Raw genomic sequence first — 15,820 nt, forward strand, 5'->3', positions numbered from 1 at the left:
TAGTTTTCATTTCATTCTCACAATACCTCTGGGTAGTGCAAAGGATCAGGCATTATTACTTCTTTTTTATAAATAAACAAATTGAGGATCAAAAGATTAAGAGACTTGTTCAAAGTTTTACAATTGATTGATGACCAAGACAGTTAGAACTCAGGTCACCTGACTCCAAATCAAATAAATAATCCTTTCACAACAGTCAGCCATCACCGCAGCATTCAAGAATGAAAGGAAGACCCTCAGGAGACCTTCACTGTCATCGCCCTTCAATCCCCCTGGACTTAGAGGACTGAATGGTGGGCAGCAATTACCTGGTAACTACAAATAAAGCGCCATGTTTGACACACATATGCAAGCAATGTGCTTCCCTTTGTCACAGTGGGTGTACTCCTCTCAACACACTTATGGGTAGGTGTATTTATCCCCACTTTACAATGGAAGTAACTGAGGTTCAGTAACTTGGTCAAGACAAAAACAGCAGGTAAATGGGAGGTATGGGATCACTCAAACCCAGGTCTGCCTGAATACACAGTCTACTGGGTTAAGCAATAACCCTTCTGCCTCTCTTAGGACACTCCTATGTCCCCCACCAAGTTTTAACAGAAAGCAGTCTTTCTGAAGAGCATGTAACCACATCCCATTTCAAACCTGCTTGCTCCTCAGCTTGTGTACCTAAGGGTCACCCTGTATATCTGTGGTATTTGGATCCCAAGAAAAGAAACCCCTCACGGTGCCCCGTGAAGATGCCGACAGCGTTGGGAGGAACAGAGAACTTAAAAAGACAAGGCTCTTGTCCACATTGAAATAAACTTAGACATATTTATTTAACTTAGAGAAAACTTTTCCATGTTCCCAAACAGGCAGTACCAACTAAAATGTTAAATGCAAATTTCCCCTTCATAAAGAATGTGTATGTGTTAGGAATGGAACCTGCTTTGGACTGAGAGTTTCAAGGTGGGCCTTTTCTGTTTGCAGCCCAGTTATCGTTTACCTGCTTCCTGTGGCACTTACATGCAATCAAGGCTGAGGCTCCAAGCTCTCTCTGCTATGTCGGTGACAAAGACACAAGCTCTCATCACGGAAGCTGGCCTGACACTCACAGCCAGGCCCTGGCGTTCCTCTGTGGAACATAAACACTTTCACAGAACATCGACACCACACAGCCATTCTCTGACCAGGATGGATCAAGACAAAAACAAGACCATCCGTCTGAACGCAAAGATTAGAACATTGCTGAAACAAATGACCAACATCTCCCTGCCCTGGCAAATAGGATCATTTGGCTGCTGCTCTCTCCCAGTCACAGCTCTAGCCTCCTCTGTCCTTTTTGCCTTCTACATAAGAATTATTAAGATCCCCAGCCATGGGATTTTTCCCTACTTCCTGACAGCATCCAATGCAGATCAAAGCAACCCTTCCTCAAACCCTCCCCCAAAGCACCTAATGCAGCCCAAATCCTGTAATTCCTGTCTCACACCCGCTTGCTGACACGCCCCAAAACCCCCTTGCTGTGTGTCCTCCCCACTACAATGAGTAACAAACCCAATCTGCTCAACCACAGCTGAGCGCCTTGGTGGTCTCAGGCTGAAGAGTGATGTCATCGGCTTCCTGCCTTCCCGCCTTCCCATTCCGTGTCATGAGGAAGTATCATAAACACAGAAAACAAGATGAAACGTATTTCAATATAAACCCGTGGATCCTTCTTTAAAGAGTTAGATTTCTATATTATAAACCGATGTGAAGGGTGTCAGTGAACGGCAGGTGCTGTTCCCTACGACCACAAAGTTTAATGAGCACCTATTTGAGCAAGCCCTACTTCTAGCTTCTACAGTAATTAATGCTTAACGTAAGAGGAAGGGCTGGGGGAGGGGGGGCGGTTGGGGGGGGTCGCTGATGAAGAGTGTTCACATCTGGAGGTCAGACCCCAAGGAGGGCCATGCAAGTGGAAGGAAGGGAAATGGATGTTCCCCGCTGTTCCAGACATGAGCACAACAGTGAGACAGATGGAGTTTTAAATACATGTGTTGCCCACCTGGCCTCAAAATGAGTATGTGATGATGGCATGTTGTACCGCCATTAAGGTACACAAGTGTTCAACTTCCAGATAATACTTCCTTGTGGCTACAGGATTGTTCAACTTAGCAGGGAGGAATGACACTTAGGAACACAAGTGATTTGGTCATGATTATCTGGGGTTGGATTTTTCATATAACTTCACTCAGTTCTTCAGAATTCCACAGCGTGGAAGGTCAGTGTGATTGGGGAACACAAAGCCGCCGTCCCATGACCAGTAACTATTTGTGTATGTTTACAGTATATCCTCTACCAGGCAATTCCTTAATGCGTAATATGTAAACTCTCCAAAAAAGGGGGTGTTGTTCAGCTTCCCAATGATCAGAGAGTGAAGCATGAGCTGGTACTAGCAGGATTCAGAGCAAATCGTAGCTGAGAGGAGTTGATGGGGTCAGAAGTCATCATTTACATCACCCAGAGTTGCCTAGCAACTTTCATAACATTTTTCTCACTCACAGTTCTTTTCCCAGAAGCACCATCCCTGTACCCTGAAGCAGGGTATTGGTTCCTGCTTTCGCTGGTAATTACCCAGATAACTTCATCATTTTCAGTGGGCAGGAGGAGATGGGCTTTCACAGTCACCCTAGAACCAGAGCATTACCCACGGTCTGTACCCCACTTCTTCCAGCCACTCATTGACAAGCCAAAAGCTTCCAATGTCTCCCCACCGACCACCAAATGAAGGAATTCAAGAACCTCCACATCTTGGTTCTGAATTTCCTTCCAACACTATTTCCTTCCAGCCCATTCAGGCCTCCTTTAGTCCCAGCTTTCTCCTCGTACTGAGCCCTGCACTGTCTCATTCTGTGCCTGGGTCCTTGCTATTCTCCCCACCGAGGACATCCTCCCACCAGACTGACGTGACCAAATCCCACCTGCCATTCCTCATGTCCTAGTTCTCAGGCTTCCTTCTCCCCAGCTTTTCCTGTGTGGTCACAGCTGAGATGGGTCTGGCCTTTGCTGAGCCCCACGGCACTGTCTGGACCTCCATCTTTCACTTATCACCATCTACCTCCTTTACGTCAGGGCCTTCGTCCAGGGCAAACAGTGCCATTCCTAGACATGGGAGAGTATTTAATAAACACTTATGGAATAAATGGAAGACTGGAAAGTCATTGCATGTGATAAGACACATGATATTGGAATAACGCATTTGTGTTCTCTCTTTATTGTCTTCTTTTTCCTCATTTAATATTTTGTTTTGCTTATTTATTTGTTGGTACCTGCCTTCTAAATTGAAAATCTGTGTTTCCAAAGGTCCACCTGTTTCAAGAAATGTTTTCTTTTCTTCCTCCATTTTTTCTTTATATAAAATAACTCATTTTTCATTCAATTTTGTTTCTCCATTTATTCTGTCCTTTAGATTCTACATATGAGTGAAATCATCTGGTATTTGTCTTTCTCTGACTGGCTTATTTCACTTAGCAGAATACCTTCTAGATCCATCCATGCTGTTACAAATAATATTTCATTCTTTTTAATGGTCAAGTAAATATTCTATTGTGTATATGTACCATAGCTTTTTGAAACAGACTCACAGATACAGAGAACAGACTGATGGTAGCTAGAGGGGAGTAGGGTTAGGGGACTGGGTGAAAAAAGTGAAGGGATTAAGAAGTACAAATCAGTAATTACAAAATAGTCATGGGGATGTAAAGTACAGCACAAGGAATATACTCAATAATATTGTAATAACTAGTGTGGTGCCAGGAGGGTACTTGCAATATCAGGGGGATCACTTTGCAAAGTATATTATTGTCTAACCACTATGCTGTACACCTAAAACTAATACAAAATAAAATTAAATGTAAACTGTAATTGAAATATAAAAATAAAATTATACTCTTTGCCTGGAACAGATAAAAATACAAAGTGTGCAGAAGCCACAACTCGGGAGGAGGTGTGATTTTCCCAGAGCTCTGTCAGGCTGCCGTGAACTTTACTCACAGTTTACGGAGTGTGTTAAAGACCATGGTAGGACTCATATCAACTCTGATGGGTTCCACTGCTCACTGTCAGGATCCTTTCTGAGACCCCAGGTCACTCCCCAGGCTTCTTATCTCTTTGTCCTTCAGGTGGCGGAGACAGCCTGCATCCTCTCCTGAAAGAGAAGCCCCTCAAAGCCATTCTCTCCCCCAATTTCCTAAGTCATTCAACCAGCACCCTGCTGCCTCCTCATCCTCCTCTTGGCTACCCTGGAAGCAAGTACACAAAGCCTTTCTTTATAAAGTGTTTTCACAATGGGAAGACAGGCACTAGCTAAGCAAACAGAACGTACAGAAACTCCAGAAGTCCTAAGGCCATGGTTCCTGGTCTCCAGGACTTGGCCTCCACGTTTGAGCTTGAGTTTGGGGCTCACTTCTCCCTTCGCCCTCCATACTTCCACGAAGGCCAGCGAATCCTTTCCTCCACTGCAGGCCCAGTTCCTAAGACACGAAAGCAGAACAAGTGTGACCCCTTCTATTAGGTGGGCAATCCTTTGCTCATTGTTCCCTAGGAAAAACAATTAGAAATAAAATCAAGATTGCCAGGTGGAGGTATTCGATTAGCTGTGAAAATATTTACCCAACTGTTCTGCACAGTTACAGGGAACAGTGAAATCTCCTTCTCTATGGAGCTTTGGAAATGGTAGACTTTCATCTGCCAGGAACAATCAGATATGTCTGCCGAAAGCCAGGGAAATAAATGAACCAGTTGCTCAAAGTCCTCCCTCTCTACAGCAGCCACCTCTTATGTTGACAGTTTTACCTTGTTTATTTGAATATTCACTCCTTCTAGCCCAAGGAAGTGTCTTCATCACTAATTTGTCATAACATGAGTCAAGCAATTGGGAACCAACAGAAACGCCTTTAAGAAACCAAGAGTCACGCCCAGCTGGTGTGGCTCAGTGGTTGACACCACGAAGTTTGATTGGTTTGATTCCAATCAGTACACATGCTCAGGTTTCAGCTAAATCCCCAGTACAGGGCATGCAGGAGGCAGCTAATTCATGTTTCTCTCTCATTGGTGTTTCTATCTCTCTCTCTCCCTCTCCCTTCCGCTCTCTCTAAAATCAATAAAAATATATTTTTAAAAAATTAAACCAAGAGTCACAAAGCTATGGACTCACTCTGGTGAAGGGGCCAGGAGGCAGGCCATCAGTCACTGAGGAAATCGTTTTCTACCTGGAGAGCTTCCCTGGGAAATCAGGAAACCGGTTGGAACAGCACCAAGTGAGGCAGCCTCCACCTGGTCACTTACCCGCGGATAAAAGGCCAAAGTTCCTTCTGGGTTGAAAGAAGAGAGTTCTGAGGTGAGAGAGTCAGGCTTTCCCCTGGTGAGCAAACATCTGGACATTGCTTTAGGGAAGGTAGTTGTAGAAACCATCATTTTAAAAGGAGAGAGGGCTTCTATAGCATAATAGGAGCAAGTGGGTTTGGGCTCAGGTAGCCTTGGCTTGACCTCTGGCCCCGGCACTGTTTAACACCTTGTCCCAGTTATTTAACCTTGGTAAGTCTCCTTATCCCAACTTATCAATAAGAAGAAATCATACCCACCTCCCAGCATTGTGAGGGGCCTAATAGCTTAATAGGAAGAATCATGTAAAGCACTTAGCCCAGTTCTCTGAACAAAGTGGGAGGCAGCATATGTTAGCAATACGCATTGCTGTGATTGGTATGATTACTCCATTGTCATGTATATGATGCTCGAATAAATGTTGGCCATGAGTGTTATTTTGATTGTTATGATTATTATTGTGTCATATATAAATGGTGCTCCCAGAAAGTTCCATCTTTGGAGGTATGGAGAGGAAAGGAGGATTTGTCCTGGGATTAAATTGGGAAGTCATAGTGAACTAAGAAACATCAAAGTGGCCACATGTGCTCACGTATATGTCACCGGTGTCTTGGGACTAATTATGTTACAATGCGACCAAAGGAAGACCTGGATAATAGCCCCAAACTTTAGAAGGGCTTTTTAAGCCTTTCTTCTCCAGATGATAATTCTCAAGCTTTAAAACAATAACACAATCAAAATAGAGCACCACATTGAAAGACTTGCATTAGAGCAGACTTCAAAGTCTCAATAAATAACCCAACTTTACCCTCACACCTCTGAGATGTTAGCAAGCCTCTGTTGAAGTAGCTGTCTCCCTTACCAGGGTAAGCAATAAACTCCCGCTGTGTCTTGTAAAACAAACACTAACAAACTAAAAACAAAAACACAACCGTTGAGCGCGCATTGACTCTGGGGCAGCTTCCTCCCTCTTTTCCCAAACTAAAGAGAGTTCATTTCATGAACCCCTGAAATGGCCCTCTTTGGGGCCTTGTAAAAATATTTACACATTCCATATCATTTTTGACAGTTGAGCTAGGAATTGTGTGGGCAGATTGAAACAGAGACCTGAAACTGGTTGGTTTCCAAAGCAAATTACCATAAATTGGAAACCTGAATATAGCTATTCATCCTCTGGCCTTGGGGGTATGAATGGATCATTAATTAGGGCCAGAAACAAAAATGGTGCTGTCTCAGACAGGATGGCAAAAGGGAAAGACTCTCCTAACCAGTGTGAGTTCCTTTCAGGCAGGGCCCAGCCCAGCACAAGGCAGCTGATCCACAAACGGAGAAGGAATGAATATAGAACTGGTGTCAAAAGATTTGGGGTTAAGCCCCTATTCTACCATTTCAGACAGCACAATCCTATAAAAATTCTGTTTCCAAATTCTAGATTTCCACCTCTGTTAAGCAGAGATGAAAAACAATACACATCTCATAAAATCATTGTGAGAGTTACATGTTAATTCCGATGAAAATTTTTTACAAGCTACAAACAGAGTTTGCATGGGAAAGGGAGAAAGGATCTGAAAATTCCCGTAGTGCCTGCTATTTGCGAAGCATCCTGGCGAAGACTTTGTATTTGTTACTTCGTGTGACAGAATACAACATGAGTTACTACTAAATATTCATTAACGAATATGTGTCGACTGACTTGTTTTCTAAGTGGATTCAGTTGCTTCCTCCAAACCATCGTCACTTCCTTGGTAAAGGGGCTGCTTGGGGACTGGTGCCACTCAGAACCTGCCCGTGGTGCCTGGGACACGGGGTGAGCAGCATCCCCAGGATGAGGAGCTAGCTCTGTAGGGATGCTCAGAGCTGTGGGCCTTGCCTGGTGCATCCGCATCTGACTGTCAGGAGGCCAGGGATAACATGGCGAACCCCAGTCAGGGGAATTGTATCATGATTTATCATAAAATGCTGAGGACCCCTCCTTTATAGCAGCCTCTTTTAAATCTAAGTTTGTCTCGGGTATAATGGCAAGTAAAATAAATAGGTTAAGTTCATTATGGACTAACAGTTCAATAATGAACCCGAAAACAGATAAACAGAAGACACTTTAGGCTCAAACAGAACTATATAAAGTGTGTTTGATCTTTTTCCCCCATCTCTTCTGCTCCTCGCCCACTCCCACATTCCCGTTCTAGAAGGAGGTAAGAGGCCATGCCAACAAGTTAAGATTCCTAAACTTATTCAGGAAAGGATAAACATCTACTACTAGCACTGCTGTGAGAACTAGGCAATACCCTTAAATAAAAATAATAGCTCCCATTTACTAAGCACTTACCATGGGCCAGCACTGTATGCTGCTTTGAATCTCTACAAAATAGGTATTACTATCCCCATGCCGCAGATAAGAAAACTGAGGCCCAAAGAAGATGAATAATTGATCCAAGGCCACAGGGAATAATAAATAGTAGACCTAGAATGGAAGTCAATCTGCCTGACGCCCCAATCTGTTCTTAATCAGCACATCACTTCTATCGCCTACCCATGCCTCTTGTGCCCACAGCCACTCAGAAAATGTTCTGTCCACTTCCCTCTTTTGGAAATGCCAGCAACATAAAGCTTAACTCATTTCTTTCATGGAAACTTTCCAATCAATTTAAACGTGTGTGTGCGTGTGTGTGTGTGTGTGTGTGTGTGAATATACATATGTATGCATATGATCACCATTGATCTATTTAATCATTGATCTGCTCATAAATCTATTTCCCATGAAGGCTTAAACTGGACAGGATCTGGCAGTCACTGAGGTTCTCATAGGTTTCTTGGGGGGTATAGAAGAATACATAATGGGCTTATAGTATCTGGAGAAACCCAATTTGAACCCTGATTCTACCTTTCTGGCTGCAGAGTTGGGTTTTCAGATGCAAACGGCAGAGGCCATCACTGAAGAAAGGGTCTATTGAAAGAGAGCCTCTCAGGGAGGGCTGGGGATCCGGGCTTGCAAACCACAGGAGCCAGGCCAGCCCAGCCAGGATCACCCACAGGGGCATTCTGCTTGGCCACCACGCTTGCCCCACCAGGCACTGGCTCCATGCTGCTGCTGTGTCACCCCCGGCCCCCTCTGCACCATGGGCCACTCCAGTCACGTCAGAATCCCAGGCAGAAGCATCCAGTCAGCACACTTAGGCCACAGGCTTGCTGCTTGGCTGCCAGGAGCTGGAAGAGAGAATATGCCCTCCTAGATCCTCCCACCATGCAGCATAAGGGAGTGCCATGCGTGAATGTGGCAGATCCCCCATACCTGTCAACTCACATCCCCTAGCTCCCCACCACCACCACTACCACCACCAGTAAACAGAGCTAAGACTACCAGACTCCTGCAACTACCCGGCCACAGGCCAGCCCCGGAGAAGCACAAGCCGGCCCAACACAGCCATCCCATCTTGACACCTCCCCGCTCTTTGGGAGAGTGGCAGCTGGCTTTCCCATGGCCATGGGATGTACGATGTTCATAGAGTCGTGAATAGTTCCAAACCGCTGGGTCACAGAGGATGGTATTAACTCTCTGCTGGAAGCTGGATAATGGCAAGGCAGCAGATCAGCGCAGGAAGAGTTCCTAGAATCTCTCCCAGAACCAGAATGCAGAGAAAGCGTGCCATTTGACATCAAGTGCTTTGGGTTTGAATTCAACGACCCTTACTAACGGGGGTGTCCTCGGGCCTGCTGGTTCACCTTGCCACATCTGTTTCCTCACCTACGAAATGGAGTAAATAACATTTCCTGAGCAATTTGCAACGTGAGTCCAGTGGGTACCATGGAAAGATCTGGCCACACAGGGGTTCGGCTTTGAGAATGAGCGAGATGGTTGTCTAAGGGTGGACAGAAAGGCAGAGGCGTGGAAGCTGCCACTGGCCCTTCTCTGCTCAGCCCAGTGGCAGGTCTGATACAGGTTTCCAAAGCCACACGCCCCAGCTGGTCTAACTGTGCAGGTCTCTCTCCCTTCCTCTCTCTCAATCCTGCCTCCTTAAAACTGTGTTCACTCTCCCCAGGTAGCTTTCCAAGACTTGTCCCAATGCATAAGCTTTAAATTTTCTTATTCTTCTGGTATTTCTCTTTTGCTCAGGGTATATCATACAGGGTCTCACTGGGGAGCAGTGGGTGTGGCTAACACACTATAAGAGAAATTGTTCTTCATCCCAGATAACCACTTACCCATTCTCACGTCAACAGAGGGATCACCTTTGTGGAAAGAGTGAATTTATGCCCTCCCCAGTCTGGAATGAAGTACCATGTTTACAGAAGAAAAAGCACTGACATTAACTTAAAACGAAACACCTCACAGCACCAGGATTTCATTCTTTCTGCAGCTGGAAAGTAGTGCTGTTTGCCCTGTTCCCCTCTGTACTGCCCTTGCCTGATCCAGCAATAATCACAGAGATTTAGGACCGGAAGCCCAATCTGCCTGCATGTGTCAGAGACAGGGACTCATGCCAATAGCACACTGGCCACAGAGCCTGGCACAGGCCATGCCCAAGTGAAGCCAGTGAACCAGCTCTGTGGCCCAGCCCTGCTCCATAGAGTGGGCAACGGTCACTTGGGAAGGACAACATCAGCGCCAAATTAAAGAAACACCACGGTGAGCCCTTTAAAATGGCTCTGTAAGCCTTCCAGCAGCGAAAGTGAACTTGCATCCCAGTTACTTTAGCTGTCGGGTCAGCAGCCTCTTGTCCTGACATAGGTGCAGCCGTGACACGGGTAGTGACATAACACCTTCAAGTAGAAAGGGCCAAGTTTGAGATGAGAAGGAGCTACAGCTCAAAAGCTTTCAAGTGACTCTCCTCCCAGCCTGTCCCCCTCCAGGTCATGGCTAGCAGCTAAGGTCTCAGAGGCATAGCTGTGCTCCTCCCTGGAGTGACTACAGTGGGTGGGAAGTCAGTTACTGTCTAGTGAACCTCGCAAACCAAGCCCCAGGTGCAAGGTCTTTATCAGCCTTTCTACAGGGCACTCCTTCCAGCCCCAGTTATTTACCCACAAAAGGAGAGAACTCTTGGGGACCATCAAAACCTTTTTTACTATTAAAAAAAAAAAGAAAGAAAGAAAAAGAAAACCTTTTCTGAAACCAGGACAACCTGCAGAGGATTTGCTGTCTTCCTAAAGAGCACACAGAGTTAATGAGTCTGAAGTTAATTACGGAAGGGCTGAAAACAATTGCCAACAGGCGAGATGCTTTAAACGGGCCTGTTCCGACTCAAGACGCTGCGCCATTGAAGAACTTTTTGGCATGAGGCTCAAAAGCATTGACTGGGATGGAGCCAGCAGGATCTACAAAACTTCTAAATATTGTCTCCGTGATAGTTGAACCCCTACCGGCTGGGATCAGGCCAGGGCTGTTAATAGCTGGAAGAGGGAGACTTGATAAGAAATGCAAAGAAATCATAAGCCAGGATGAATTCCTCATTTGGGGATTTACTACCTTAAAATATTGTTTATTTATTCATTTGTGCATCCATTCACTCATTTATTCGTGGATTTCACAACTTTCCCTAGGCCAGCTGCACTAGGGGGCAGGGACATGAAGTCATGTATGCACAGCACCTGCTGCCCAGGCAATCTCAATCCCTCTCAGGGGAAAAGTGGGGAAACTACGTGTATCACATCACAGGAGCACCCGGAGGGCTCCTGGGGGAGGTGACAAGGAGTTGGGGGGTAAATGGGGGCCAGGAGTTCATTCCTCAGGCAGGAGGGGCGTAGGTAGGCATTGCAGATAGAAGGATACAGGAGTAAAGCACTTACCTCTGGAATCTTCCATTTCTTTGTCTCTAAAATCAGGGAAGGCCTAGGCTCAACCTAAGGACATTCCTGGGAGGATTGGAGCCAGGGTGAGCGCAGTGCCTGACAATCACACGGCACTCTAGGGCTTACACCCTGGTGGACCTGGCTTCCCCACAGTAGGGGGTGGATTGATGCAGATTCCTTCCTGACCACTGATGGCCTGGGTGTGGTTTCTAGAATCCACGGGCCAGAATTAGGAGAGCCTGGAGCCAAGCAATAAAGCAAAGCTTAGCAATAGAGGCCAACGAATGAATCACTGACCACAGCTGTGCGGACAGAGCAGCAATCAAGTACGGTAGCTTGAAATTAGCATTGTTCCCGGTAAACCCACTTCTGTCCCTTATCAAAGTGCCTTCAAGTGCTGGAGTTAAAGCCTTGTGCTCCATCTCTCTCTCTCTCTCAAATACACATAATATAAAAGTTGCCATCTTGTTTATTTTTAAGTGTGTAGCTTGATGGTATTGAATACATTCACACTGCTGTGCAACCATCACCCCCATCATCCCCATAACTCTCTTTATTATCTTGTAAAACTGAAATTCTATGCCTTTTAAATAATATCACTCCCCATTCTCCCCTGCCCCCAGCTCCTGGAAACCACCATTATATTTTCTGTCTTCAAGGCTTTGACTACTTTAAAAGTACCTCATTTAAGTGGAACCATGCAGAATTTGACTTTTTGTGACTGGCTTATTTCACAGAGCATAATGTCCTCAAGGCCCATCCATGTTGAAGCACATTGCAGAATTTCCTTTCCTTTTTCAGGCTGAATAACATCCCATGGTATTTATATAGCACGTTTCGTTATCCATGTATCTGTTGATGAACATCAGAGTTGCTTCCTCATTTTATCTACTGTGAATAATGCTGCTCCAAGTATGAGGTGCACGTGTCTCTTTGAGACGCTGCTGTAAGTTCTTTGGGGTACATACCGAGCAGTGGAGATTACTGGATCATATGGTAAATCCTGTTTGTTTGTTTTAAGAACCATCATACTATTTTCCAGAGCAACTGCACCGTTTTGCTAGTACATTCCCACCAACAGTGCACAAGTGCTCATTTCTCCACATCCTCACCAATGTTTGCTGTGTTCTGATTTTTTTGATAGTAGCCATTCTAATGGGTGTGAGGTGGTATCACACACAGGTTTTCTTTAAATATATTTTATTGATTTTTTACAGAGAGGAAGGGAGAGGAATAGAGAGTTATAAACATCGATGAGAGAGAAACATCAATCAGCTGCCTCCTGCACACTCCCCCACTGGGGATGTGCCTGCAACCAAGGTACATGCCCTTGACTGGAATCGAACCTAAAACGCTTCAGTCTGCAGGCTGATGCTCTATCCACTGACCCAAACCAGTTAGGGCTCACACACAGTTTTGATTTGCATTTCCCTCAGTGATTAGTGATGTTGAGCATCTTTTTATGTGCTTATTGGACAGTTGTATACTTTCTTTGGAGAAAATGTCTATTCAAGTTCTTTGCCCATGTTTGAATCAGGTTGCATGTGTGTTTTTGTTGAATTCTAGTTCTCTTTATATTCTGAATATTAATCTCATATTACACACATAATTTGAAAATATTTTCTCCTATCCTGTGGGTTGTCTTTTCACTCTATGAATAGTGGTGTGTGTTTTTTTAATATATTTTTATTGATTTCAGAGAGGAAGGGGAAGGGAGAGAGAGAGAGAAATATCAATGATGAAAGAATCACTGATAAGCTCCTTCCTGCATGCCCCCTACTAGAGATCAAGCCTGAAACCCAGGCATGTGCCCTAACTGGAATCCAGTCATGACCTCCTGGCTCATAGGTCAATGCTCAGCCACTGAACCACACAGGCTGGGCTGTGGATAGTGTTTTTTGATGCACAAAATTTTTTATTTTCCTGAAGTTCAATCTGTCTGTGTTTTGTTATCTGTACCATTGGTGTCGTATCCAAAAAATTATTGCAAATCCAATGACTTGAAGCTTTTGTCCTATGATTTCCTCTAGGAGTTTTATTGGTTTAGGCCTAACACTTAGGTCCTTGTCTCACTTTGAGTTAAATTTTGTATATGGTGTTAGGTAAGGGTCCCGCTTCATTCATTTTGCATGTGGACATCCAGCTTCCCAGTATCCTGGTTGAAAAGCGGGTTCCGTCTCTTTTTACAGCACTTCAAATTTGGTTTCCTTGAGGACTGGAGTCACTGTGTGTAAACTGCCACAAAGTTCATTTACTTCTGGGGTCCTCTCCCCCAAGTATCGCGGGAGCCTGTTTGTTGACAGACACTGTAAACAAGAATGTTTTCTCAATCACCAAATACTGGAACCCTGGAAGCCCTTCCCCTGCATGTGAACCTGCAGCACAAGATAAAGTGTTTTGTTCTTGTTACTTGTTTTCACTTTATCAATGCCAACCTTTAAGTCTTCATAGCAGCAATCCAGACGAGGGTAACAAAGCTATGCACAACCACTCTTCCAAGGCATGCACGCCCAGGGAGCTGGCGGCTAAAGTCAGGCATGCTTTCACTCGTCCTCGATGGGAGACTACTGGCCTACTACGTTCACCACCAGGCCTCTGCTCACACTTTTTCTCACCCTCTGAAAAGATTGGCCACATTCGGCTTGTACTTCCTCCTACCTCACTCTCACTGAAGAGCCCTCTGCTATTTTTCTTGGTTTAAGGAACCGAAGTCAATGGCCTTTGCCTCCTGTTTCAAAGTGTTTCACGGTGGTGATTTTGTCATCTGTTTCTTTTAAGTAGCATCTGGAGATAAGTTAGAATTATGACTTTGTAAAATAAATAAATAAGTCAATGCTTAGAAGCCACAATCTGCAACTGCTTTCTTACTAAAATGCTAAGTAAGTCACTTCTTCCAGAGCCTCGCTTTCTACAGTAAGAAACTTGGAGATTGTTAGCTCAGGACTCAGCCTACAGAGCGGCAAAGACAACTCCCTCATCTGCAAGGCAAAGAAACCAAGACCCAGAGAAGGAAAGGGACTTGCCAAGGTGATATAACCAGTGACCCTCTGCACCATATCATAAAAAGAGGACAACCTGCAGTTATTTGTTGGCTTATTTTGTTTTTATACACAGAACCCAGGCCAAGGCAGGCCTTCCATCTCTTTTTGCCTTGTCTCCCTGTGCCCTCTAGCAGACTTTTTTCTAATACACTCTTTCCCTATATCTCATCTTTATATGGTGCCTCAGTCCAATTGGCCACCTGGATAAAACCCATAACCTAATCTCTGGTCCCTGAATAGGAGTGAAATCTAAACCCCCAGCATACTGAGGCCAAGAACCTCCACTTCCCTTCCCTGCCCTTCGACCAACCTCTGGAAAGCCACAATGTCCACCCTTGGTTCACCACTCTGCTTTCCTGCTCCTATTCCACCTTCAGCCCATATACATTTCCCTCTCATGTAAACTGAGCTGAGTTTTTAAAAAGGGAGTTACAGGTCCCTCTCACTTTGGAGACAGAGAGCTGAAACTCTACACCTCAAACGTCATATTTCTCAGTTAAAGACAGATTCATCTTGAATCTTAACCAGTTAGAACACACAGGAAGAACAGCAGTAAATGATTCTCAGATGTCCTTAACCAACTTAACTTTCAGAGAATAAAGTCCAACTGAGTGGACTTGATTGTAGCAATATAAAGGATAACTAGATGTTTCTCCATGTGTTTCCAACTCCCCTTCTCTCCAGGTAAGCTACCAGCTCTCTGGGTCTGTACCCTCAGGGGAGATTCATGGCAGGGAGTGGGGGTGGGGGAGGCTGGGGGAGAAAAAAGAAGTCTTTTTCTTTTTTCCAAAATTGTAAGGTCTGAGAGAAATATGTAGATAGTGTTTTCAAGAAACATCAAGAAAAGATTTCCCTACACTAGAGAGCCCAAGGAGACAGTGATAAATCAGTTGAAGAGTTGTACCCCTATGTTCATTGCAGCATTTTCACTGTGGCCGAGACATGAAAACAACCAAAGTGTTCTTCTATAGCTGATTGGGTAAAGACATGATACATACATAGAATAGAATACTACTCAGCTATAAGGAAAGATGAAATATTGCCATTGGTGACAGCATGGATGGATCTTCAGAATATCATGCTAAGTGAAATAAGCCAGGAAAAGTCAAAAAACTATATTTCACTCATACATGGGATATGAAACTGAAAGTAACAAATGAACAAACAAGGCAAACAAACAAAAATTCATGGTGGTTACCAGAGGGAAGGGAGGGTGGGGGGACAGATAGTAACAGGTAAAGGGGGTTAAATATATGGTGACGGAAGATTATTTGACTTTGGGTGGTCAGCACACAATGCAATATACACATGATGTATCATAAAATTGTACACTTGAAACCTATATAATTTTATTAACCAATGTCACTCTAATACATTTTTTTTTTTAAAGAATTCCTGGGCAAATGTTCAGCACATGAACAACTGCAATGTTCTAAACACTTCATAATCCCTCTGTTCAGAATTCATACAATTCTGTCTCGGGTTTCTTCCCATTCTCCTCTTTCTCCTTCTTTCCCAGGGCATGTCCTTGACTGCTCACCCTAAGGCCCAATCCATTCTCTTCCCCACCAATGGCTACCAAACAATTAGACCTGGCTTTGTGAGAAAATGAACATTGCTTGCAGTAAACTTAGACTCAGCTGTACAGT

Source organism: Cnephaeus nilssonii, assembly GCF_951640355.1.
Source record: "Cnephaeus nilssonii genome assembly, chromosome: 9".
In the NCBI taxonomy this organism is placed as follows: Eukaryota; Metazoa; Chordata; class Mammalia; order Chiroptera; family Vespertilionidae; genus Cnephaeus; species Cnephaeus nilssonii.